Source organism: Sminthopsis crassicaudata, chromosome X (assembly GCF_048593235.1).
Source record: "Sminthopsis crassicaudata isolate SCR6 chromosome X, ASM4859323v1, whole genome shotgun sequence".
NCBI lineage: Eukaryota > Metazoa > Chordata > Mammalia > Dasyuromorphia > Dasyuridae > Sminthopsis > Sminthopsis crassicaudata.
This window is the reverse complement of record NC_133623.1, coordinates 56197460-56222161: the sequence shown is the minus strand read 5'-3', so window position 1 is coordinate 56222161 and position 24702 is coordinate 56197460. Positions and strand designations below refer to the sequence as shown.

Below are 24702 nucleotides of genomic sequence, written 5' to 3'. Positions count from 1 at the left end.
TTCCTGACTATAAAATAATGTCTATACTTAGTAATTGGAGTAAGTTTGTAAGGAGGCATTTTCAGGTTATTTGAAAAAGGCATTTTACATTACTGTTACTACCTACTACTATAATGATGGTGGCTCTCATTTCAGGATTATAAAGCGCATTCTCCAGGACAACCCTGAAAAGAAGGCAAATACTATTGCATTACTTATCTTATGGCCGGCTTTGGTTGCTGTAGGCCCATATAAGCCTTTTAAAGGAAATTTTCTAAGTTTATTTTAGTTATTGAATACATTAGTCCCAGATTTTTTTTCTCTCTATTCCTCAAATATTGGGTTTTCATGAACATAAGATTTCGAGCCGTCCAGGGGACCTCAGAGGCCATATCACTTTACAGAAGAGAAACCTGAGTGCCAGATTGGAGAAGGGACTCAGCTAAAGTCACATAAAGATTTCAGAGCTAGAGTAGAAAGGGAACTTTGAGGCCAGCTAGTTTAACACCCTCATTTTACAGATGAAGAACTCAGGGTTAGAGAGGTAAAATAATTTGCCCAAGGAGGACAAATTTGAATTCCAGTCCTGTAATTTAAAGGTTGCAAAAGGCTTTCCCCTGTATCTCAGTGCTTTTCCTGAAGAGCTGAGGGTTAAAAAAGAAATCAAGATCAACTGTGATGGACTTGGCTCTTTTCAACAATGAGGTGATTCAAGGCAATTCCAGTAGGCTTGGGGATAGAAAGGGCCATTCCCATGCTGAGAGAGAACTGTGGAGAATAAATGTGGATCAAAACATAGTATTTTCACCTTTTTGTTGTTTGCTTTATTGTTTTTTTTTCCTTCTTCTTTTTCTTTCTTTCTTGGTTTTTTTCCCCCTTTTGATCTAATTGTTTTGTGCAGCATTGGTGAATATGGAAATATATTTAGAAGAATTGTACATGTTTAACTTATATCAGATTGCTTGCTATCTTGGGGAGAGTGAAAGGGGAGAGAGAGGAGAAAAATTTGGAACACAAGGTTTTGCAAAGATAAATGTATATTTGTCCCATGTTTAACATATATTGGACTACTTGCCATCCAGGAGAGGGGATGAGGAAATGATGGGGGGGGGGGGGAGGAATTGGGACACAAGGTTTTGCAAAGGTTAATGTTGAAAAATTATCCATGCATATGTTTTGAAAAATAAAAACCTTTAATTAAAATATGTAAAAATAAGAATTTGAAGCATAGAAAAAAGATAAATGTTAAAAACTATCTTTGAATATATTTGAAAAAATAAAATATTTTGAAAATTTAAAAAGACAAAAAAAAAATCAAAATCTGGTAGCCATTCTTAGCTAGACTTGTGCTTGAAAAATAGATGCACAGTATGTTTGTTGGTATATTTCTAACTAGATTTCAAGCTACAAGAGAATTTAGAGGGTATCAGTTCAAACCTTGACCCTCCCCACATTTTACTGTTGAAGAAATTGGGACAGAAAGATTAAGTAGCATTCGAACAACTGGAAAGTGTGCTTTCCAAGTTCCAAGAAAACCCCAAATGGGGGTCACAAAGAGTCCAATTTGATTGAACAACACCAAATGTCTGAGGTAGGATTTTAATTTGTCATTCTGACATGGATCCTATATCCTAGCCACTATAACACACTGCCTTTCCTGCTCACCAGGACCTGCCCAAAGAGTGTATTCAGCTGGCATGCCCCAGTTGCCTTCATTCTATGATTTTTTTTTTTTGACCAGGGCAATGACATGACTCCAGACCTGTGTTTTAGAAATATCACTTTGGTAGGTGTGTGGAGGATGAATTGGGCAGGAGATCAAATGAGTTCACATGTAAAGCATTTTACAAACCTTAAAGCACTGTATAAATGCCAGCTATTATTATCTGGCATTAGTCTGGGGCTCCAGAAGAGAATTAACCTCATTAGGCACATTCCCCCTAATCTCCATTCCACCCCACCCCAAGTCCTTTAAATCTGTAGTTCTTAACTTGGGGGTCCATGAACTTGGATGGGAAATAGGAATACACTTTTATTTCAATAATTGATCTCCTTTGTAATCCAATGTATTTTGTTTTATAGCTTTAAAAACAAAACTCTGACAAGGGAGTTTGCCTACTTTCCAGGACTACCCAAAGCTTAAGAACCCTTCCCTTCACCTGTGTAGTTTTTCCTGGAAATATGTTTTCTCTCTGGAGTGAGCTTTTATCTCCTACTTTGTAATTTTCCACTCTCCCCCTCCCCCACAACTTCATTGATTTGTTCTCATCTTCACTCTTCCCCATCTCTTTCTCACCTTTTATTATTCGGTCCCCAACCGATTCTAGCATTAATTTCTAGTGTCTAACATTAGAAGTGCTATCAGCATAAAACAGCAGACTTGCTACCAATGATAGACATCAAAGGCTGAGCAGGCTTCCAGTGTTTGCTTTTTATTTAATGTAGCTAGTCACTAGTAAATCCTTTTTTGCATTTAAATACAAGTAGTGGTCCCGGTTGTCAGAAGAACACCTTCTAAGAGTTTTGCATTGTATTTACTAGAACATAACCTGATAAAACTATAATTCACCAAGAAACACCTTAGTAATTAAAAGTCATTTCCTCCCATTTTTTTGGGGGGGGGAGGGAAATTGTCATTTATATTGCTGCTCCTCCCAAAAGTGATTTCATAGAAATGCTGATTTCTGTGAATTAAAAAAAAAAATGCTTAACCTATAAAGTCTTGAGAAGGAGGACTAATTCAATTGCATTCAACAATATCTGCTGAGCGCTTGTTATATTTAAAGATCGCTGCTGGGGACGGAAGGGAAATGTCAGTGGTTGGGAGAGGAGACAAATAAACACTGTGAAAATCAATCAATCAATCAACAAGCATTTATTACTAGGTGCCATCCACCTTTAACAATAGGAGGCAGTTTCTCATTAAATGTCCAAAAGAGTGAATTTGGATCCATAAAGAGAAAGGGGGTGGTGTCTGGGCTAGACAGTGAGACTGTCTGAGCCTGGGGCTGGGAGTGGGAATGAATATGCCATATTCTTGGATAGTGAAGTGCCTGTGTTTGGGAGGGGGGAAGTGAAAGGAGTTGAGAAGAGCTAAGGCTATACTAGAGATTCTTAAGTAACCGGGCCAGGCCAACTTATACTGCACTGAAGCACTCCTAAAATACTTCTCACACTATTCCAGTTAATTGTGTAAATGGTTTACCTTCCACCCTAGATTACTGCCTCCTAAATGCCAGGGACTTTGCCTTATACAGTTAAGTATCCTACAAAGTGCCTTCTATGTAGTAAACATTCAATAAACGTTTGTGGAATGAATGAATGATGAATGGAGGCCTTGAAAACATTGCAAGTTTGAGGATTTTAGACTGGATCCTGAGACTAATGGGGAGCCACTGAAAATATTTGAGCAAGGGGAATGGTATGATACAAGTTCTTTTTCTAAAGATTAATCTTTTTTTTTTTTTCAATTTCATTGGTATAGTTTGTTTTTACTTCATCTTCATTTTTTTTTTCTCTTTCTCCTACCACTGATTAATCAATCTCTTGTAACAAAGAATAAAAAAAGAAATAGAAAAGGAAATCAAGCTTGGTCATTTTTATGCATACACATACACATATATATATACATATATATTACAAATACATACATATATGCATACATATACACACATACACACATATACATACATATATATATACATATATATGTATATATATATGTATATATATACATATATATATATATATATATATATATATATATATATATATATAAATGAATTTGGCTAGCATTAGCAAACACTTTCATATTCAAAGTACAGAAATTAGAAACTATGAGGCTCTTACATGGCTTTTTAAAAAAGTGTATTTTTAGATTCACCCTGGTAGTACCCACAGTGGCAAGGCATGTTTGTTTCCCTTCTGGACTTTGCTCTGGTCTCTCCTGTGTATTTTTAAAAGTGTTTTGTAGTTGGTCATTATAATTATATGACATTCAGTTTAGATTGAAGGCCGGAAACTCAAGCAGCAGGAGACTATAAGAGTAATCTATTCATGAGATGGTGAGGCCCTGGACTAGGATGTTGACAGTGAGAATTGAAAGGAAGGTCTATATGTATTTTTAAGGTAGTAATGATAGGACTTGGTGATTAATTGGCTGAAGGAGAGAGAGGATTACTTAGGGATGATTACCCTCTAGGGAATCAATTCCTGCTACCCTAACTCTCAAGAAACTGATTTATAAACTAGAAAGCCAATTTAATTTGCAAAGATGACTAGAATACTGATGTCCACTCTACAGGGTACCCCATTCCTAGTATCTGGCGATAGGTTCCTAGAAAAGCAAATTAAAAATTAGAAAGTTGTTTAGTGAGCACAAAATTAGCACAAAAGGAGTGGGATAATGTAGAACTTGAAAGATTTATATCTACCCTACTACTTAAATTAATTAACTAAGCATTAGGAAAAATTCCTACTATGTATCAGGTCCTGGCCTTAGCCTCAAGTCATTTGTATTCTAAGGGGGTTTGGGAAAATAATATGTATACACATAAATAAATCTAAGGTATATGGTGGGAGTGGCACCTGCAGCAGGTGAATCAGGAAAGGCTAAATATATAAAAGGTAGCACCTGTGTTTGAAGTTTTGAAGGAAACTAGAGATGTTAAGAGGTTAAGGTGATGAGTATAGGGCAATTCAGGCACAAGGCTACGGCTTGTGCTACAAAGAGAGAGATGGGAGGTAGAAGGACCACTGTATGTGAGGAACAGCAAGTAAACCAATTTGCCTTGGAATGAAGTGTGTGAAGGGCAATGATGTTGTAATAATACGCCTGGAAAGGTAGGTTCAAGACAATTCATGAAGGTTTTCAAGGCCGAATAGAAGCGTTTCTAGTTGGTTCTTGAGACAAGAGTGGCTGGCACTTTTTTGAGCAGTTATATGACTTCAGACCTGTATTTGAGGAACATTGATTGCTCTGGCAGGTAGGTGGAGGATGGATTGGACAAGAGAAAAGACCGAAAGAAAGAATACAGCTCAGGAGGTTACAGAACAGTCTAAGTGAGAGGAGATGAGGATCTGAACAAGGATCGGTGGTATTTAGAAAGATTCAGGAAAATTCACTTATATGTTAGGTATATTGTCTCTCTTCCTTGGATACTACTTGAGGTTAAAAAAGAACTCCATTCCTTTTCATTTTGGTGATGCCATTCATAGAAACAGGAAGTTGTAAGGGAGTGTTGATTTGATGAGGTGGGGAGGAAGATGATGACTTTGGCTAGACTCTTGACAAATTGTGGTTAAGATTAGGGTGTGTGTGTGTGTGTGTGTGTGTGTGTGTGTGTGTGTGTGTGTGTGTGTTTGCCCGCTCTATGATTTCATCAGGGTGAGGAATTCTAGTTTAGGAACTTCTTCCACCAAAACAAATCTGGCAACTCCTCAGTCATTTATAGTTTGAGCGTTTCTTGTGGGGAATTGGCTAGGATTGACTGAGTCATGGAGTTAGCACATATTAGAAACAATTTGAATGGAGGACATTCTGACTAGAGAAAGGTCATCTATCTACTACACTGCGTTTCCTCCCTGGAGCAAGAAATTTAACTGGAAATGCAACTACATAGTTGGAGTTATTGCATTGGAGTTCGTATGAGAGGGCAATATGTTGAATAATTGATCCGTTTCCTTGTTTTGTGAGGAATATACCGACATCATCCAAGAATAACTAGTAACTGTCTCTCTGTCTCTCGTTTCTGTTGTACAAGACCTTGGACTCTAAACTTACATGTCTGCCAACAAAAAGGGAAGCCTTATTTGGAGTCTTTGAGCAATGTTAATTTTAACGGAAAGTGCTTTTAGCAACATTGGGAAATAGCCCAATTTTGAGGAAGAATGCTGATAACCCAGCTTACAGCAAGCATTACCAGTTGCCCAACAAAGACCTTTTTACCCAGAATACATTAAATATTACCCACATCTAGCTATTGAATATGCTTGCATTTAACATTGTGAAAGTCTCTTGAAAATGCTAAAATCTTTTTTAATCACCTTAAAAAGAATTCCCAACAATTTATAACTGAAAGGTTTGCTTTTTTTTATCAGTCACTGCGATAGTAGCATGGCATTTAGGGAGAATTCCAATGTCACCTTTCTTTAAGATTCAATGAAACAATTTAAAGTGTTAAATTAATGGCTTACCAAAATGCATTAGAGGTAGTATGGTACACTGGTTGAAGAGCTGTCCTTGGATCTAAGAAGGCCTGATCCCACCGACCCATACAAATGATATGCCCAAAGGAAATGTATGTAACTTCTCAATAGGCCAGTCAGTTAATCATAAGCATTTATTAAGCTCCTACTTTGGGCCAGGCACTATGCTAAGTGCTTTGGATACAAAAAAAGGCAAAAGACAGTCTCTCTCCTTGAAGAACTCACAGATAAATATAAACAAACAAGGAATATACAAGAAAAATGGGAAATAGTCAAAAGAGGGAAAGTGGGAAGGAGGGACTGGCAAAAGCTTTCTGTAGAAAGTGGGATTTTAGTTGGAACTTGTAGGAAGCCAAGGAAGCTTGCAAGGAAGAGATGCAGAAGGAAAGAATTCCAGTTAAGGGAACAGTCAGAGAAAATTCCTAGATTTGATAACATTCTAAGAACAGGCAGAAGTCCAGTGGCACTGGATCAAATTGGACCTGGGAAGGGGTATAAAGCTTAAGAAGATTGGAAAGGTGGGAAGGGATTAGGAAGGGCTTTGAATGCCAAGCAGAGGATTTTTTATTTCATTCTGGAGGCCAGAAGGAGTCATGGGGTGTGTGTGTGTGTGTGTGTGTGTGTGTGTGTGTGTGTGTGTGTGTGTGTGTGTGTGTGTGTGTGTGTGTGTGTGTGTGTGTGTGTGTGTGTGTGTGAAAGAGAGAGAGAGAGAGAGAGAGAGAGAGAGAGAGAGAGAGTGAGAGTGTGAGAGAAAGTGTGTGTGTGAGAGAGAGACAGAGAGAGACAGAGAGACATGATTAGACCTTCCACTCAAGAAAATCACTTAAGTGGCTGATTGGAAAATGGGTTGAAACTACCTGAGTGATTGGGAGGACAGGGGTGTTTTGGACATGCTGAGTTTGAGATATCTACAGGACATTCAGTTCTAGATGGCATTTGGAGATGTGAGACTTAAGGTCAGCAGAGAGGTTAGGGCTGGATAAGTAGATTTGAGAATCATCAGCATTGAGAGGTGATCATTAAATCCCAGGGAGCTGATGAGATCATCAAATGAAGCTGTACTGAGGGAGAAGAATGTTGATTTGATTACCAAACCTTGGGCTAGAGGCAAAAGAGCTGTGTGTGTGGGTGTGGGGGCTGGGGGTGGGTGGTGGTGCCTTTTAGGTCTTCTGCTTGTAAAGAGGGAGTTTTCTTGGAGGGAATTTCTATAGTGGGAATTCCCTACACAGATGGAAAAAAAAAAAAAGATCCTATTCACCTTCCTACCCTCAACCCCTAAAAAATGTATCCAGACAATTTAGGCAAAAGTGGATTTGTAACTTTTTTTTTTGCTAGGAATTTCAAATTTGGGGCAACTGGATGGCACAGTTGGTAGAGCACCGGCCCTGGAGTAAAGAGGACCCGAGTTCAAAATTGAACTCACTTAACACTAGCTGTGTGACCCTGGGCAAGTCACTTAACCACAGTTGCCTCTCCCCCCAAAAAAAAGAGAGGGGGGGGGAGAGTATAAGGAGAGGAGTAATAGGGGGGAGAGAGAAATAGAAATTTCAAGTGATTATTTTTCTTTTTTCTTGCATTTTTCAAGTTTTCAATTAATAAGCCTTATTTTATTTTATTTTATTTTAACATTGCAACACTCATGTGTTCCATGTCAGTCAATTGTGTTTAGTTGGGGGAAAGAGGAAAAAAAAAAAACCTCTTGTAACAAATATGAATATCTTGTAATGAAAATGAAGTAAAACAAATTCTAGAATTGGATATGTCCAAAATTGTCTCGTGCATCTTTTGTCTTTTACTGCCCTATCAGGAGATGGGTAGTAACTTGAATCAACTTTCCTCATTGTCTTACCAGTCTTTCAAGGTTCTGTTTGGACAAAGTGTTCATGCAATTGGATTTTTTTTTAAACAAGCAGATGTACTTAATGTCACCCTTGAGAGGTTTAGGGCAGATATCTACTTGACTGTTTAAAGTCATTCCCCTGGGGTACTTGGTGGGGTTGTTCTGGTTCCAGGGCCTGAGCCTCAGCACTGATACTTCAGGTACCCTATTTTTATCAAGTTGATAATTATATTATTTGATGAACCATCATTCATCAAGCTCCAAGGATTTGCTTCATGAGAACACAGCTCTTATGAACCTGATTTGTAAAATTGAATTGACAAAAGTGACTAGAATACTTGGGCCATTTATCTTCAAGTAGCCCCTTTCTGGTTTCTAGAAAATCAAGTCGGTAATCAAGTGGTGGCTTGGGGAGCATGTTATCAAGTATAACAGTAACTGGATGATAGTAGAGTACCAGGGCTCAATTCTTGCCTCTGGATGCTGCGGGACCCAAATGACATAATGTATATAATGCTTTGCAAACCTTAAGCTGCTGTATAAACAGAAGCCGTTATTATTTTTCACTTAATGTAACCAAAATTGTCCATTTTGCCTTTTCATAATGTTCTCTAGCTCTTCTTGAGTCATCAACTCTCCTCTTCTTCAAAGATCATCAGATTATCCCTTGCTCTGCTAAATTGTCTATGGTGTCATCCTTTTTGCCCAAATCATCTACCCATTTTGACTTTATTTTGGTACGGGGTGTGAGATGTAGGTCTATGGCGAGTTTCCGACATATTATTTTCCAGTTTTCCCAGCAATTTTTTGTCAGATAGTGAGTTCTTATTTCAGAAGCTGGAGATTGGGAAGCTATTATTATTAATAATGACTCACATCTTATAGCATCTTTGCATTAAGGTTTGTACCTTAAACCACCTATGAACTACATGATGAAAGTATTATTTCTGTTTTACAACAGGCTGAGGGGCTAATTAGCCTTACCAAGGAAGGCCACATAGCTAGTTATGTGGCATTATGGGGACTCGATCCAGGTTCTCTGACTTCAAATAACCAGGCTGAATGGCCTACTGACTCCCTAACCCAGATCAAAGAGTTCTCTTTTCTGATAACTGGGGATGTGTGTGCACCTGATACATTGTTTCTCCCTTATACATTGCTAGATAAACACTAACAAATTGTTATCACCATGTTGTCCTTTTTCAGTATTCCTAATCTTTCACTTAGAGCTTTTGTTACTATATTTCTTCCTGAAGGAATTGCTACTTAGTTAGGCCAGTGTGGTTTATTTTTTGAAACATATTACAATACATTTGAGATTGAGATGTTCCTTGGAACAAAATAGGGAAACACCCTAATCTCTGACATTCTTCCAAAAGATACTTTTGGGTCGGTTTTGAAGCTTTAATTCTAAAAGGCGACATCTTTTGACCGTTACCCCAACTAAATCTTGAGGGTTCCCTTCACCCAATTCCCTTTTCCACGAGGCAACCCTGTGTGACCATGTAACCACCTCTCCTGTCTTTAGTTTCCTCTGTAAAATGAGGCATTTGAATGAGAATGAAGAATGAATGACACAATCCCAGCTTGAAGGGAGCTTTGATACAACCTTCCCCTCTTCCTACCCTGGTTTTAAAGAATAGGAAACTATGTAGTTCAGAGAGTGCAAGGGACTTGTCCAATGTCCCATTGCTAAAACTGGCAGAAAGGAGATCTCACTCCAAGGCCATTTAGCCTACAGCTTGCCTCCCAAAATCAGGTTCAGCTTTAAGAACAGTTACATTGAACTCTATTAAAACTGCCCTGCCAGTTTTTTTTTCTCGCCACTGGGAAGCCCATTTTCCAGCTTTCATATCTCCACCTAGTCTTGAATACACTGATCTCCTCCCCTCCCCCCCACGGCAAGCTTTTTAGAATCTTTAATTTACTTCAACTACTCAGTTCCTCAAATTACCTTTTACTTACTTTCGGTGACAAAAGTTTCCTCCTAAGTAGATTGTAAGTTCCCTGAGGGCTTCCACTCTTTTCTGCGTACTCTCCTCTGGGATAAGTGACTTGGTCTTTAAGTCTAGAGTCTCGCTGGGTGGATTGCTGCTATAGTATCTGAGGGTGTGGCCTAAGGCACGTCGAAGTAGCCAGGGTCACTAGACTAGTTATCGGTTAAAGAATTTGAACCCTGACTCTTAATCCTGCACTTCATTAAAGAATATTTCCTCTGTTGAATGCGATTTCTTTTAAGTCTTAGCTCCAGTGTCATCCTTTTCTTGAAGCCTTTTCCATTCCTCCAGCTAAAAAATGTCCTGATCCTCTTCACAATTTCCTGTTTACTTGATCTGGATCTCTCCTGCTCCCATCATATTCTAGGTCTTAACACTGTCCCGTTTGTTTCCCCTCCCCCCCTCCTGCCCAACTTTAAGTTATTTGATTTTAGGCACTAGGCAAATTTTCACCTATCACCCATCCATCATAATGCTTTACACAGTTGGTATAGAACAAATAATTGTGCAAATGTTCCACTATTCGGTAGTTAATGTTGTAACCCTATAGTTTTATACACCTGCATGATCCCCATGGGGAGTCTTTTTCTCTTTTCCTCCCCCTCCCCTTTCCTTCCCAACTTCCCTTATTTCTCTCAAGAACACGGCTATCCTTTCAGACACCGAGGGCCAGACTGAGAAAGGATCATTTCCACTTGGACTCCCCCTACTCCCTTCCCTCCTCCCCCTTCCCCCCTTCGCCCGACAGTATCCTGCCAGTTGCCCAGTCTTGTCAATTCCACCCCACCCCCACTCTGCTTACAGCAAAACCACCCTGGTTTAGGCCTTCATCATCTGTGGCCTGGACTGTTGCAACTGTGTCTCCTTGCTAGTGCCCCTCGTTACTTCGTATCTGGTGTGTGTGTTGTGTTTTAATTTTATTTGTCCGTTCTCCCTCCCCTTGGGGGGCTGAAACACTTTCATTTTTCTCTGGATTTTTTATTTTATTTTATTTTTAATTGTACCTGGAACATAGTAGGGTCATAATGCTTGTGGAACAAGGCTCGAATCCATTACAGACTCTCGATCACTAAAGGCAGTGTATACAATAAATTGGAATTTACTTTGCCTTAAAGTCTCATCCGCAAAAGCTAAGGAGAATTACTGCAGACGAAAACGATCATCGAGAGTGGGAAAAACTAAACTACAACCCACGCCCCACCCTCCAACCCCCGTTAAATCGATAGCAAAAATTTTGGCCCAGTTTCCTGTGGCTCTGGCATCGAGTTCGCGACTCCAGCGCGGTGCTGGAGCATGATGGGAGTAAAGCGTTTTCACGGCATTGCCAGGCCGGCGTGGGAGAATCGGCTCTCCCCCCTCCCCCAGCCAAAAGGAAACCCTTAGTCTCGGGCCGGGGAGCCGGCAGACTGTCCGGGAGGCTCAGATTCCCTTTTTTTTTTTTTTTTTTTTCTTCCGGGAGTGGGGGAGGGATAGGACTGGTGATGGAGCCCAGAGGAACTGGAATTGCTAGCGGTAAAGAGGAAAAGGAAGAGAAACCTGGATCCCTAATCTGACGGCCTGGGCCTGAATCCATGCTCTGACCCTCGTTGGCTAAGAGACCCAGGAGAAGTCTCTTCCGGGGTCTCTGAGCCTCAGTTTATTCCTCCGTCAAATAAATGAAATTGTAGTGTTTCACGGTTGTCATGGGAGAAGCGCTTTGTTTCACGTGAATGCGCGATCGAAAAATGGGCACGATTGCGTTTGTCTATTCCAGAGGGCTGGGGGAGGCAGAGGGAAAGAGGGAGTGAGGCAGGCGGGCGGCCCCCAACGGGGTGTGTCCTAACTCGACACATCACCGCACCCCTCCCGCGGGGGAGGGAGGCCGCCCACGTCCGGAGTTGCCCGGGCCTGGCCCCCTTCCCAGTCTCCCCCCCAGGAGGGAAAGGGGGGAGGGGAGGAGCCGCCTGGCTAGGCGGGTTAGGGAGTAAGCGAGGCGCGGCCACGACACCTTGTTTACTCGGCGGCGCGCCCCTGCGGGCGCCTCGTTCCTAATCCCTACGTCACAGAGAGGCCTGTGCTGATTGGTTGGGAGTTCAGAGGAGGGCGGGGCTGGGGAGGGCGGGGAACAGAACGTTGCTATGCAGGACCCAAACCGCTAGATGCCGCCGTCCTCCAACGGGAGTCGGGTGCGGGCTCGCGGCCACCAGGTGGCGCTTGCTCGCACCATTCGGCTCTAAGTCGCCGAACGGCAAACACCCCAAACAATCCCGAAGCGCCACCAAAAAAAAAAAAAAAAAAACCCGCCGGATCCGACTGCCACTTTCAACCCCCCCCCCCACCCCTACCCCCGGCGCCGGCGAACCGCGGGAGCCGGAGTCCCTGAGAGGAGCACGGGGCCGCTAGGGCCAGCCAGAGGTAGAGCCGCCGTCGCGCGGGCCGGGCCTGGGCTGCTGAGGAAGGCCCCGCGCCAGGAAGGAGGAAGGAGCGGGGAGGCGGCCAGGGCCAGCACCGCCGCCGCCACTGCGTGTGCCCGCGGGGAGGTAAGTTAGAAAATGGCGGAGGCGAAGCTTCGAGAAGTTTGCGGGGGGCTTCCTGTATGTGCGTGTGCGTGTCTGTGTGGGCTGGAAATGGGGGCAGAGTAGGAGCGGGAGGGGGGGCGGGAGGAGGTGCGAGCCTTCGCTCAGGCGTCAGCCCGAAGCCGTCGGTGGTGGTGGTGGGGGGATGTCGGTGGCGGCCCCGTACCTTGTTTGCCCTCCCGTACCCCCAGATCCTCGGGGGCTCCCGAGGCTGTGTTTCCCCCCTCGGCCGCGCCATCGTCGCTGCGCGGAGTTACCGAGTCCTCTGGCCCTTGCTTCTCCCACCAAGCACTGGGGGCAGCCTTTTTCTCCTCCTCCCCCAGCCCGTAGCCCCCCACGGAGACCCCCCTCCCCGTTGCCCCCCGCGGGCGGCCCAAAATGGAGAACGCGGAGCCGCGCAAGATGGAGGCTCCGCTTCTCCGGGTGTGTAACGAGGGGGGGCGAGGTGCGGACGGACGGACGGAGGGAGGGGAAGGATCGAGGCTGGCGTCGGCAGTGGGAGCCCACTGCGGCCCCGTTTAGGTCGGCGCTGAGGGAGGGTGGTGGTAGTGCGGGTGTCATGATGGGGGGGAAGGAGCGGAGCAAAAATGGTGGTGCTGGGAACGGCGGGGGAGGGGGTGGGGGGAAGAGGAGGGAGAAGGAGGGAGGGGGCTAGCTTGTGTACATCCAGGCTTGGGGGAGAGGAGGGGCAAGTATCCCTCCCTAACTCCCCCCTCCTTCCTTCTAGAGGGAACAGCATTCATGTGACCTGGCCCCCCGCCCACTCCGTCCCCCCCAGTCTCGGCCCCGGCCCCAGCCCCGCCAGGGAGCCCGCTCCGCGGGAATGCGTAGGAGCTCGACCCTCCCCCTCGCTCCCCAGGCCCTACTTTGGGCAATTCTCCGAGGGGAACAATCTCCAAGTGGGCTGAGGCTGGGGGGGGAGAGCTGGAGGGCCCGCGTGCTGGCCATGCTCTGAAAGGGGCTGCGCTCGTCGGCTGGGGGGGGAAGGGCGGAAGGGGGAGGGCTGCGGGTTGGGGGGTTTTGGCGCCACTTTTGTTTTACTTTTAGTCCTGCCTTGCGTCTCCACCCCCGCCCCCCACGTCTTTGCTCACCGCACACTGAACCGAGCTGATCTTGCCTCAGGTAGGTGGGAAGCAGCAGCTGCTTGGTCCTTCTACGATCTCTTCTCCCTCGGCTTTGGGGAGTCTTAACATCAGTCGCAGGATTTTAACCCCGGATCGGGATCTCGGGCCGTATGTTTGGGACGGGCCGGGGGGGTTGGGTGGGGGAGAGGGCAGAGGTTGAGCTTAGCACCCACTAGTCCCACCAAACTTTAAAGCTCGTTCCCATCTCTTCGACCCCCCACTCTCCCCCCCACCCCAATCCTCAAAAACTAATAGCTTATTTGTTGCTTTTACTTGTGGGAAATGAATCTTGTTTTGCCTTTGCTCCCCAATTAAAACAGTTTCTCTTTTCATTGCCTATTTCCTCTATCACCTACCTCCCTATCCTCTCCTCAGCCCCTGGTAAAGAAAAGTCTAAATGCGTTTGTCATTTCAATTCCAAAGTCTCTGGGCTGGCGTGTTAATTTCAGGTTGTAATTTTCGGCTCTTGTATTTAATTTCGCTTTTTTTTTTTTTCCTCTCAATGCCCTAGAAGTTTTATTTCTCTTCTGTGACTTCGGCGTCCCCCCCCCCCTTTTTTTTTTATCCCCACTTGGTGTTTCCCTGTTGGCGTTTTAAAAAATCTCTTACGTGTAGTTGTAAGAGAAAGGGGTAAAGGTATAATTTGAGTCTTTACAGGCTTTAGCCTAGTGTTGAAAGGTTCGATTCCTTTTCTATGAAATTATTTTAACAGAATTTTCAAACGAAGGATCAGGTTTAATTGTTAAAATTTTTTTTTTTTAATTTATTGTATTGGTTTGTGTAGCAGAGTGCCAGAAATATCCCCTCCCTCTTAAAAAAAAAAAAAAAAAACAACAAACACCACAACAAAACGACGCCTTTCTATTGCTTGGTAAATTCTGTACCCCTATTTATCTCCCCGACTCCCTGTTTCACAGTCGCCACACCCTGTGTCTCTGTCTTTGGACTGGACTCTATATTGGCTTAATTTAGTGACACTGGACTTTTCCTAAGCATGAAGCTTCTTTTCCTCTTTGGCTTAGTCGTCTGTTGAAAGATTAATAACCAAGGTTTCTGGAATCAACCTGGTGATCTTTGCCTATTTATTCCCTGTTGTCTCCCTCCTTCGGGCGGGTGGCAGTGTCAGCACCACTGCTGGGAGAGGGAAGAGGAAAGGAGGGGAGGAGGGAAGGGAAAGGGGAAGGGAAGAGTGGAGAAGAGAAGAGAGAGTCGGGTTACCGAAGTGCGTCATTCATGGCTCTTAACTGGGCCTGCTCTGGAGCCTCTTGTGTTTGTTACTGTCCTAGCTGCACTTTCCTGCTCCCGGTATTGGAGAGGGGGAAAAAAGCACCAGGCCGTCTCCTGGTGCCTAGAAGCCTAGGAATTGGGCTACCTTGGGAAATCGGGCCCTCAAAAACCGGAGCCTTTTTCTTGCTAGATGCTCGCTTCCCACAGTTTGATGTGAAAAACTGATTTAATCCTTGGCCTAGTTAATGCGGTGTCATCTAATCACCGAACCATTAGGGTTCCAAAATGTATTTTAAGTGACCTAATCATATTTCTATTAATGTCCTATAATTAGAAATGAAAAGGAACAATTTATTGTAAAGCTCTTTTTCTAGCCGTTGAAACATGATTTCAGGAGACAATCCTGCTAATTTCTCGTGCCTTTTTTTTTTTTTTTAATGGTAGAAAGTAATCGCAGTAGTAAAAATGCGTTTATTTTCTAATGTATTTTTTTAGAATTGGGTCTCAAGGAAGAAGGGCTATTTTTTTATTTTATATAAGGAAGAAGGGCTATGTTTAAAACTTTGATTTAAAATTTGTTAAAATATTTAAAGGTGCTCCATTTCAGATTTTGAGTCAACTTTTTTGGTAAATTTAATTTTTAGATAAATACCTTTTTGTTTTTACCTCAATCAGTTCAGAATATATTCCCCCCCCCCTTTAAAAATAAAGAAAAATCAACCCAGAAAAGATCTAGAAATGGATGTAATTCTCCTGTGCTTATAGGCACTCCCTTCCCTTATTTCTGGAACAAGATTGATTATTACACAGGTTTGGTTTCATTTTATTGTCATTAGCTTTTAATTCTTTTTGGAGGGAAATTATGAGGAGATTGGATTATTTGATTAAGTACTTTCAATATATATGGATGATAGATCCTGTTGCAACAGATTTTTTTTTTTTCTGGCTCCACCCCTCCTCCCCCAACTCCAAATGAGGTATCTTTCTTTAAGGAAAATGCTATTAGATAATTTGATATATTTATGGAGAAAGAAGTTCTAAACTCAATTTTTCTGCTTTCATTAATGGATAACTTATTTTGTGTTTATACTTTCAAACATCTGGGGAAACTAGCCACCCATGAAGATTACTGGCCCCTCTGGCTTGTAATAGATATTTAATTGCCTTGAGTGAAAAAAAAAAATTCAAAAAATGATTAGCCTCTCCAAATTTAGCTAGGATATTTCTCAGAGACAATAGAGTATTCTACCAACATAGTAGCAACCTGTCTGAGCTTGTCTTTTGCTGTTGCCTTGAATTGTCAGTCAACTCCATGCCATGCTGAGTATTTGAAGTTGATCTATTTTAAAAGGTTTGCGCAGTAAAATTAGAGTGTAGTTATGATTTGTTTTAAGATCTTGGCTGCATTTGTTTTTGTATTTTTATTGACAACAGATCACATTTAGGGTAAGCTTCTGAATTTTTCTTTGAAAATGGAAAAATGCAGTGTTAATGAAATTGGGCTTAGCAAGGACATATTAGAAAGGCCAAATCAATAGTGGCTATTTTGAAGGCCCTACTAGCAAAATATAAGCTGTGTGTTCTACTGCAAGGATTTATAATAGAATGGGTTTTGCCAGTTTAATGGTAGCACTAGAAAGAATTTGGTGAGTAGCACCTGGGATTCAGTGATTATATGAAGGATTATAGGGGCTTAGTTCAGGATTCCTGGAGGGATATGAGGAGGGACCAAAAAGTAGAAGAATGCTACTTATTAACCAGTCCTTCCCTAAAGCAGCTAGCTGTAGACCTGAAAAAAAGAACTATTAGCAATTCTGTAGGTAGGCATAGTTGATGGGGGGATGGGAGAGGTGACTCCTTTAGTTATATGGATCTGGGATAATTGTGAATCTGCCTCTTCAAAGGTGCAAATTGCAACTGTCTTTGCCTTTTCTTGCCAGAATATTGTCTTGTTCCGGGTCTTTCTGCTAATTCATGCTCACTAAGATTATTTACTTCCCCCTCCTTTTATCCATGTATGTAGTTATTATTTTGATAAACTTCAAGTGTCAAGCTTTTAACAGATGTTATATGAAACCTCAAATGCCTTGATGGTTAGTATGTTTTTAAATATTACAAATGAAAATGACCTAATTTTGCTTACAATGTTTTCCCTTAGTCCAAGAAGTTTAATTGTTACAACATTTAAAATAGACTTAACTTTACAAGGTAAGTATCTTTGTTTATGCTGTTTGTAGGGCTCACCAGACTTTTTTTTTTTTTTTCCTACAAGGTGTTTTTGATTATATATTCAACTTGCAAAGAATGTCTGTGAAATAATGGAACTCTAATGACTTTTCAAAATTGTACTAATTAATTCTAAGTAAGAATTAAATATTTAAATGTAATTCAATAAGTTTCTAGTGCCTTCTAAGAGCTCTGGGGACTACTGAGACAAAGAGAAACAATTCTTGCCCTCAAGGAACTTAGATGGGGTGGGGGAAGTGGTGCAGGTGGGGGGGATGCTAAATTTTCATGGTATAAAGTAAATATAGAACTATTTGAAACCACCAATAATTGGAAGGAAGGTTCCTGCTGAGGTGGCATCTGAACAGAGTCTAGAAGGAAGTTGAGAATTTTGTGAGGAAGGGGAGTTGAGAAGGGGAGTGTACTTTGGACATAAGGAACTACTTGTACCTATAAGGGTTAGGAGATGGAATATCCAATTTTTGCTTGCTTAAAGAAGAGTAATTGGGAAACAGAGGTGGGAAAGGTAGTTTACAGATTATGAGTGTGCTAAGCAAAGGAAATTTTATGTTATCCTTGGAGGAAATGAAGGTGGTGATACCCTTAATTTGATATTTTTATTCTACCATTTTTGTTTTCACTTTCATAGTGAAATAGTGAAAGTTTTCATAGAAAACTAATGTAGAGTAAGCAAATAGGATGTGGAATGGGGATAACATCTTACTTTTTATTATAATCCTCAAGTTAAGTCCCTATAAACTACAAGTTTTTTTTTTTCCTTTGCCAATATCATTGAAAGCTTTTTTGAAAAAATTGGACTTTTAGCAAAAGATTTCTTGACCTTAGCTCCATTTGTTTAGATTTTGAAAAATCATTTGTTCTAACATTTGACATAATTGTCCTGCTGTAGAGTTTTACATGAAGCATTCTTGTAAAACTTGTTTTAACATCTACAAAATTGGAAGCATGGAATTGATCTTTCAGTCACTATCAAGGGACTTCATTTGTAATCAGGCTTCAGTGTGGGTTGTTGTCCATCACCTTTCCAAAAATTGTTTTCATGGTAACAGTTGAAATGTATTAAATAAGTCTGGTCTTTAGTTGTGCTTGAACATGTTTACTACTGCAAAGTTTGTGAATATTATGTTACTATATTATCACAAGTGCCACTTGTGATAGGCAGTGAAAACTTTTTGGGGGAGTGTGTGTGTGTGGGTTCTCAATCTAAAATGGTCTCCTAAGCTGGCTTAACACTTACATAGGTTAAGTTAGCTTTTTGATAACTTGCTTTGTTATTCGACTATGGAGAGTAATGTGCTTGCTAGAAATTTTATCATTGGTCAATTTCTCCCCATATATGTTAATTATATTTTTTGCTTTTTTCTCCAAAACTTTTTTTTTCTTTTCAGTTTTACAATAAAGATACTTTTAATTTTCACAATAAAGGCAAAAACTATTCAGGACTGGATAAACCTGGTATAACTATTTGACTTTGATCAGTTAGTAGTTATCAGTCATGGTTTTAAGGCTTTTGTTGTCTCCTCTCTCCCCAATTAAAAAAAAAAGTATGCAATCTTTTTAATCTAAAAATCTGACTTTATATTAAATTAGGTAAGGCAGATGATATGAAATACTATATTTGTAGTGTCTTTTGGACAATTGTCATACTTTGTTGGCCAACTGATATGTGTGTGTGTGTGTGTGTGTGTGTGTGTATATATATATATATATACATATATATATATATACATATATATATATATACATATATATATATATACATATATATATATTTATTTATTCATGTGTGTATATATATATATATATATGTTTAATTAAACTTCAGCTTTTATACTACAATCAATATTTAGACTACTGAATTTCAGAAGTAGGATTTTTTTCTCTCCCTATTTGTATCTTTTGGAGAGTATTCCTATAAAAGTATAATTTCATTTGGTTCAAATGTCAGGTGTCTTTTACAGTTATTTGCAGAAAAGTGGTATATTGTGTCTTGTCAGTTACAAAATATGAATCACTGTTGATTTGTCAATTATCATCTGATAATCTGGTTAATGTAATTTCTAGCAGTTGGTGCTACTTTGTATTTTAAAGACTATCTGGGAAGCTAAATATATAATTTTACTTGTGATAACTTGTGGGTGCAGTGTTGATTTGGTACATAGTTTTAAAAGCATTTTATAAAAAAGTCATTGACAGTGACTTTTAAATTAGCAAAGTGATGCTTAGAAGGCTGGAAGTGGTTTTAATTCCTTGATACAGCTGGACTCTAAGGAGCTATTTATCTTTTAATAGATTTCTTCTCAGGCTGTTTTTATTAGCGTTTGATTTATTATGAAGGTCAGTTTATAATTTAAGCTGAATATTGTGTATCACTAGTAGGTTTTTAAGTCAACATTTTGGGGAGATTATAGGCATTGTGTTGATTAAGATTAATTGCCGCATATCCCTAAAGGAGAAAAAATTAAAGGAAATTGCTTCCTTTTGGCGTTTTTGCACTATTGTTTTTTAGTCTTTACAGAAGTAATAAGAAAGGAGAAGAAAGTTTTAAATATAGAAAATTCAAGGGCATTGTTTGGGAAAATGGGCTTCAAGGAAAGCAAGTGAAAGATAATTTTCTAACTAGAGCGAAGTACAATGGCATTTAAAAAAAGTTAATCTTGGCCAGAACTTGATTGTAAGTAGAACTGATCATAATGGATTTTAATGATAATAGTTTTACACAGATAGGTCTTTGATTTTGTGTAATTAATGCTAACTTGTTATTTTTGTAAAGTTTGTTTTCTAATATTAAAATATAATAATAGTTTCTCTCAACAACTGAAAGTATAGACAGTTTATCACCTGTAAGAAAATTATATAGGGGCATAGATGAAAATAGCATCTACTATTTGTAAATAAAGGTTTTCTTGAAGTGTTGGGGGGAGGGGGATGATGATTTTGGTTTATAACTTGTATATTTTCAACCAGTAATTTTTCTTGTGACACTTCTTTGGGTGAATGTACATATAAACATATGAAATTGTGAGATTCTTTGTTGCAGTTATACAAATTAGCATACACCTTGTTTATGCCTCTTACCTCATTGAAACTCCTGCTTCTGAAAGGAAGCAACTTAAAAAAAAATAAGAGAAATATAAGCTTTGTTCTTTCCTGTTCTGTTTTTTAGATATCTATAAGAAATTGTTTTTGAGGATTAAACTTTGTGCTTACTTCCTGTATTTTTAACAGCAGTAGATAGTGTGGCCATTAATAATGACTTAAACTGGGCTCCTGTGCCCCTTAACAACATTCCCTATATCTGGATCATTCCAGCTCAAATGTTATCCCCATAAACCATTCTCTTAAGACTTCAGATGACTAGGATTTTATCACTTGGTCATTATCATGTTGGTTTGTATTCTGGTTATTTGTACATCCATGATGAATCACTAGATTTTCTCCTGAGTTCCAGTTTCCCGTTACCACCTGCTTACTGCATATTCCTAACTAGGTATCTCAGAGACTAGGTGTCTCTCCTTCTCCCTCACTTTTTTTATATGACTATCTTCTACTGAATCCATAGCTCCTCTCTTAATATAAAATTAATTATCCTGCCAATTCTATCATAATATCTTTTTTGTTGATCACCTTTCTACTCACAGGACTGCCACCCTAATTCAAGTCCATGTCTTCTCTCACCTGGATTGTTGCAATGGTCTCTTAATTGATCCCTGGCTTCAGTCTCTTCACTTCTCCTTCTAAATACAGCTCATAAAAGTGATATTCCTAGAGACCAGATCTTTTTGTCTTTTTCATTTCTGGCTATTCAAGATAGAGGTACTGATGAATCTATAGGTAATACACATTCCTTATATAATTAGTTTTTCCTGTGTGGATTGTTGGGCCAAATGTTTGTTATTATGGAATCTCTTATTAGAATACAGGATTTTCAGAAATAATAGAACTATCATAATGTCCTATTGCTGTTGGAGGATCTGAAGTGCCTTACCATCTCATCTAAAAGCATTACTCCACATCCCATGGCACATAGATTTCTTGGGTCCAAATCCCGCCCTTTCATTTCTTGATTAATAATGAAGGGATCATCAAACAAAAGTTATTTGTAACATTTCTGAAGGAATCTTATGTTTCTGGTGTATGAAGGAAAGTTTTTAAGACTGGTTTCCTCTATTAAATCAACTTCTTTATTAAAAAAAAAAGTTTTTCTAGTCAACTGTGTATGCAGCTTTGGGGCATAATGGAGTCAGCAAAGACTTTATAATCACTTTAGTTATGTTAGAGAGGATTCTTGTTCTATGCTTGCATTGGACGAGGCCTCTGAGGCCCTTTCCAACTCTTTAGTTCCATGATTCTGTGCACTGGTAAGTATGATTGTTACAGAGTAATAGTTCCCAATCCACTTAGAATTAATTCCTTGGTATCCCAAATATGGTAGATCTCTCCTGGATTAGGAATCTTCTTTGTATTTGGTCTAGTCTACCTCTTCTTGGCTTTTGTATAGGACTATTTCTCCTTTTGCTTAATAAATCAAGTTAGATATAGCAAGAAACAGAAGTATGAAGGGTAAACTTTATTAAAATTGCTTTATAAATGGTGAATTTGGTCCTCATTTTTCTTGAGCAGATGTGCTATTTAATCGGGAATTTTTTGCTAGCTCTCTTTGAAATATTTGAACTATTTTTTCAGATAGTAAATATTTGGACATTAGGATTGAATCAGTCAAATGTTTATTAAGAACTGTATTTAACTCTATGTCAGATACTATGTTATACTTTGGAGATACAAAGACAAAAAAAAATGTTTCTTTCTGGCCCTAAAGGGATTTATTGTGTATTGGAGGAAAAGAAATAACATGTATATAAAAAGTATATACAAAGTAATCTATGAGTGTGTGTGTGGGGGTGACACTCGGAGCTGGAGGAAGATGAAAGGCCTTATAGAAGAGATTGACTTGAATTGGGCTTTGAGGGAAGGTTAGAGATTCTAGGAGGCAGTTTGATACAGTTGAAAAAGCACTGGTTCTAGAGTTAGCTCCGCATTGAAAGATCACTTCTGACTGACACTACCTGTGGAGCTTGCACAAGCCACTTAATGGGGTCTGTTTCCTCATCTGTAAAATGAGGGAGTTGGACTAGATGACCTCTTAGATTCCTTTCAGTTTTGGATCTGTGATCCTAAGGAGTAAAGATGAGGAGGGAATATATTCTAGAATGAAGACAGGAAAAGGAGTGTTTTGTAGGAGGAACAACAAGTAGGCTAGTTTGTCTGAACGGCAGAATGGGAATAATGTGTGACAAACCTAGAAAAGCAGTCTGGGGACAGATTTTGAAGGACTTTAACAGACACAGGAAGCAAGAGGGAGCCACTAGAGCTTACTGAGTAATGATATGGTTTTATCTGCACTTAAGGAGTATGGATAAGCAAGCTCCTTGTTGATACCCACTTTGACTGGTATACTCCCTTCATATCAACAGATGGTGGTTTGGTCACTGTGGGAACTCCCTTCACTTGGTAGATCTCAACCCATAATACAATTTAGGATTTAATTGATTTGTCTGAGGATTAAAGAATTTGCAGGAACACAAGTCTCCCTGATTGAAATATAGCACTGTCCACTACACTATGCTCCCTTTCCCCACTTTCAACTATTTTTAAAGTCCTTCAGGGCAGGGAGTATGATTTTTAAATCTTTTCACTGCATGTATTGTCAGCTGTTATGTACCTTGTACTTCAAAAGTAATGGAATTAAAAATTTACAAGGAAAAGAATGCCCACTATTTTTTAAAAGTCTTTTTAGCTGTCAATAAGGTCTTTAGGGGAATAGTGTGATGAAGTTATCAATAAAAGGTGTTATTGACTTATCTTTTATTGTTTATTGCCATGTTGCTTTCCAAAAAGATTGCACCAATTCTTAATTTCTTTAGTGGTTTGCATGCCTGTTTTCCCACAGCCCTACCAGCATTATTGAATTTTATATTTTTAGTTACTTTTGCTAATATATAACATAACATTAGTATAGAGGGACCTCAGAGACCATGGACTCCATCATTTTACAGAAAAATAAACAGAGGTTCAGGAAGATGAAGTGACTTACCTGTAGACACATAGCTACACAATAGTATTCAGCAGAAGTAGAATAGGACCAAGATATTCCAACTCCAAAAGACACTGCATATAAGGTGGTATTTGTGTTGTTTTAATATGTCTCTTGGATGAAACACAAATTACTTGGCTTCTAAAGCCTTTCACAATCTGGCTCCAACTTATCTCTTCAAACTGATTTCCCTTTCCATGTGTATGAAGCCAAAATAACGGAGTTGGCTTTCAATGTACAAAGTAATCCTTTTCCCTACATAGGCTGTCTACCATGACTGGAACCTTCTGTACCTTTGCCTCCTAAAATCTTTTACCTCCCTTCAAGGCTCAATTTAAAAACTACCTCCTACCCAAGACATTTCTTCCCAATTGTTATTGCTTCTCCTTCAGATACTTTGTATGTGCTTCTAGTGTATTTTGTATTTGTGTGTTTCACTTCTATTCCCCATGTAAATTTAAGGGTAGGGACTTTTTAAAAATCACAGTGTGTGACACATAGTAGGCACTTAAAGTATACTTACTGAATTGGACATAGAGCTTATTTTAATACTTAAGCTTAACCAAAACACAATAAAAGAAAAATGAACGTTTCCCTTTGAATTTCTCTTTTAAATCACATAGGAAAAAGGAATCTCTGATAGCAGTATTAGTCCATCATAAGAAAATGATGGACTAATACTGCTATCAGAGATTCCTTGACATTAGTAGTGCCTTGGATTCTAGCCATATTGATGGATTCAATTTCCTTAAATCTTTGGAATGATAATATTGAAGATCCTGAATAATCAGATTATCTTTAGTATATTATATTTTACTAAGAAGGTAAAATAGACATTTTAGATGATTTTTAGACGTGGGATTGAAACAAATCTTCTGATAAAACATTATCAATCTATTTTTTTTTTCTATTTAATACGAATCCCTTGAACATTTTAGCTACTTGAAATTCTGCTGTGTACTGATTGCATTGAACATTTTCTGAAATGAACTAATGTCATAAAGATATCGGTATCATTTCTAATTTGGTAATCAGTAAAACACATTTACCTGACTCACTAGTGGGAAATAAGGTAGTTTTTTTTTTTTATTTTTATACTAGGGTCAGGGATAGCAGAATTCATCATGTAAAAATTTTACATGATAAAATTTTCTTGGTCATTGATGCTTTATGGTATTTTAATAGCTCTTAAATTGTTAGGAATTGTATGCATTGATCATTTTTGTGAATACTAATAACAGAGCACTTATGTATAATACATTTTCTTTTTTCATCAGCTGCATTTCTCAATATGGGCTCTTTTCCTTTATAAGAAAGAAGACAAGAGAAAAAGAATCCAGCAAATATAATCAAATTTGATATTTTTTACACATATTAATTCCATGTCCATAGACCCTAAGCCCTGCAAAGAAGAGCAGGTATGCCTTCTGTA

General features: G+C 39.7%; 1 protein-coding gene across 9 annotated transcripts in view; it reads left to right on the top strand.

Annotated features, from left to right (window-relative positions):
• The first annotated feature begins 12208 nt into the window (after positions 1–12208).
• STAG2 (STAG2 cohesin complex component) overlaps positions 12209–24702 on the top strand; it is a 119334-nt gene continuing 106840 nt past the window's right edge. For 6 of the 9 annotated variants that reach the window (XM_074277671.1, XM_074277667.1, XM_074277670.1 and 3 more), the window contains exon 1: positions 12209–12542. The gene's annotated coding sequence lies outside the window, so the exon portion shown is untranslated. The other 3 variants (XM_074277668.1, XM_074277663.1, XM_074277664.1) reach the window with 2 other exon arrangements.